Source organism: Dipodomys ordii, unplaced genomic scaffold (assembly GCF_000151885.1).
Source record: "Dipodomys ordii isolate 6190 unplaced genomic scaffold, Dord_2.0 Scaffold23, whole genome shotgun sequence".
In the NCBI taxonomy this organism is placed as follows: Eukaryota; Metazoa; Chordata; class Mammalia; order Rodentia; family Heteromyidae; genus Dipodomys; species Dipodomys ordii.
Genome location: NW_012267239.1, coordinates 6,795,421 through 6,798,942, shown reverse-complemented (window position 1 = coordinate 6,798,942; position 3,522 = coordinate 6,795,421).

Below are 3,522 nucleotides of genomic sequence, written 5' to 3'. Positions count from 1 at the left end.
GCCAGAAGTGGCGCTGTGGCTCAAGTGGTAGAGCGCTAGCCTTGAGCTGAAGAGCTGAGGGACAGCGCCCAGGCCCAGAGTTCAGGCCCCATGACTGGATCCAAAAAAAAAAAAAAAGAATCTCATGGAGCCGCCAGGGCTTGTGGCTCACCCCTGTAATCCTAGCTACTCAGTCCATGATACTCTTATCTCCAATTAACCACCAGAAAACCGGAAGTGGCGCTGTGGCTCAAGAGGTAGAGTGCTAGCCTTGAGCTGAAGAGCTCTGGAACAGTGCCCAGGCCCAGAGTTCAAGCCCCACCACCACCAACAACAAAAAGAATCTTATGGGCTTTCCTGCCCAGGCTGCCCTCAAACTACAGTCCTCAGATCTCAGCCTCTTGAGTAGCTAGGATTACAAGTGTGACCCATGGGCATCTGACCCATTGGCTTTTGGCACACCCCCATTTTCTAGACAGAAGATATGGTTGGCTGGAGCCAGCTGTCTTCATAATATCCCTGGGTGCTGGAGATGTCTTAAAGATCAGAGTAGAAGCAGTTCACAGGCCGTATGTTTCTTTATAAGTTTAGAACAGGAGTTCTGGGGCTGGCCCTGACCAATCGATCAGCAAGCCTCACCTGAGAGGAACAGAAACTCCACGCAGCCTCTAGAGGGGAGAGGCCTGGCCATCAGCATGTCATCAAGCCTCTCCAGGATACCCACACACACCCAAAGGTGAAAAACCACTGCTTTAAGAGAAAGATGTCAGTGTGAAAGAGAAGAACAAATGAAGGCAGTTTCTCTTGTAAGGACTGTGCTCCCAGCTTCGGGGTGGTGCTCCTGGAAAGCCAAGAGAGTGGACACTGAGCTCATCAGCCTACAAGAGATTGCTGCAGGCCACCTGCAGCTTGGACAGTGGAGCCAACAGAGAGAGGTAAACCCAGGGGAAAGACTGCCCCCCCCTTCCCCAAGGAGCTGATAATCCTCTTACATGAAAGCTCTTCACCTAAATGTTGGAACTGAATTTGAACAGCTATTGGATTTTTAAAACCAGCCTTCGTCCTCCAACTTATCCACTTTGAGCACACAATGCAATGTGTTGTTTTGGTGTAGTCATGGGGTTACGCAATGGTCAGAGCTAATTTTAGAACATTTTTGTTCACTCTGAAAGAAAAACCCCCACATGCATGAGCTGTCAATCTCCCGTGCCCTCCCCAACCCTCCCTCCAAAAGCCATTTGCCCCTCTGCTTCTTGTCTCTAGGGGTTTGTCTTTTGTGCACTTTTCATAGGAATGAAATTATATAATGTGTGCCTGATTTGTTTCACTTAATGCAACATTTCCAAGTTTTACCCGCATGATAATACTCCATCTCTTCTTATAGACATAGCAATATTCCACACCATGCATGGATGTACTATGTTGCATTGATCTCTAGGCAAATATTGGTTGGTTTCCACTATTTTGCATAACAATGCAATAAACACTTGTATACCATCTCAGGAAGGGTTGTTTTTATTTCTCTTGGGAGAAATCTCTAGGAGTTGAGTCACTGGGTGATATGTTTACCTTATGCTTAAACTTTTGAGGAACTGCCAAGCTGATGATATTCTACATCGCTTGCACTGTTTTTGTTTTGTTTTGTTTTGTTTTACATTTACATTGACTTACAAGAGCTCCAGGTTGTCCCCATCCTCACTAATACTAGCTGTCATCTGTCTTTGCTCTAGTGGAATCTCCCGGGAGCTTTGACTTGCATTGTCTGGATGACAAGATATTGACCAATCATCTTATCATGCACATATTGGCTATTGATATATCTTCTCTGAAGAAATGTCTGTTTAGGATGACAAGCTTCATCCTAGCTTCTCAGGAGGCTGAGATTTGAGGATCTTGCTTCAAAGCCAGCCAGGGCTGAAAAGTCCATGAGATTTTTTTTTTTTTTTTTTTTTTGTCTGTCGTGGGGCTTGAACTCTGGGCCTGGGCACTGTCCCTCAGCTCTTCAGCTCAAGGCGAGCGCTCTACCACTTGAGCTACAGCGCCACTTCCGGTTTTCTGGTGGTTTATTGGAGATAGGAGTCTCACGGTCTCTCCTGCCCGGGCTGGCTTTGAACCGCGATCCTCAGATCTCAGCCTCCTGAGTAGCTAGGATTACAGGCGTGAGCCACCAGCGCCCGGCTCCATGAGATTCTTATCTCTAATTAACTACTCTGAAAAAACCAAAGTGATACTGTGGCTCAAGTAATAGAGCGCTAGTCTTGAGCACCAAAAGGCTCGGGGATAGCACCAAAGCTCTGAATTCAAGCGCCAGGGCCAGGAAAAAAAAAGGAAAGAAAAAAAAATATCTGTTTAAGCTGGGCACAGGTGGCTCACAGCTGTAATCCTAGCTACTCAAGAGGCTGAGATCTGAGGATCCCGGTTCAAAGCCACCCTGTACAGGAAAGTCCATGAGACTCTTATCAGAAGTACTGCTGTGGCTCAAGTGGTAGAGCACTCACCTTGAGCTGAAGAGTTGAGGGACAGTGCTCAGGCCCAGAGTTCAAGCCCCATGACCCACAAAAAGTCTGTTTAAATCCTTTGGGTGTTCTAAATTTGGAGAATTGCTTTTGTTTGTATGTGTGAGATGGGCCTGGAGCTTGAATTTATGGCTGAGCACTGTCCCTGAGATTTTTTTCCTCCAGGTTAGCACTCTAACACATGAGCCACAGCTCCATTTCTCACATTTTACTAGTTAATTGGAGATAAGAGTCTAACAGACTTTTCCTATCCAGGCTGGCTTAGAACCATGCTCCTCAGATCTCAGCCTCCAGAGAAGTTAGGATTACAGGCATGAGCCACCATGCTGAGTTTCTTTTACTTAACATAGATAATTTTCCCAATTTATGTCGACAGACCCTTGGTTCCAGGATGACAATACCGGGTCCAACTTGTTCTACCATAAAAGCCCAGTGCCAACAACAGTACACAGCAGGCGCTTCATAAACAACACTTCCCGATGATGATGATAATAATAGTAATAGGACTGGGAAGGTGGCTCAGCGGTAGAGCGCTTGCCTTGCATGCATGAGGCCCTGGGTTCGATGCCTCAGCACCACATAAGCAGAAAAAGCCAGAAGTGGTGCTGTGGCTCTAGCCTTGAGCTGAAGAGCTAAGGGACAGTGCCCAGGCCCAGAGTTCAGGCTCCATGATCAACATAATAACAACAACAATTATTATTATTATTATTATTATAAAAGCTACTGTAGCCTCTATTTGTCACAGCAACCTGGTTTTTGAGAGATTGCTAGCATTAATAAATCCCTACAAATAAACATTCAGAGAAGCACCAGAAAGCCCAAGACATACTCTAGTATCTCCACTGCCATTTCCCAGGCTGGTGCACCCCCAAAGGTACTCCCAGGGGAGTCCCGGCGACCACAGGGGGAAGCTGCACAGTCTCTAAACAGAAGGGTCATCCCCGCCCCCCCCACCCCTTCCCAGGCAGTTTGCTGGGCCCTCCTCCTCTTCCCCCTCCTCCCCCTTCCTCCTCTTCCTCCCCCTCCT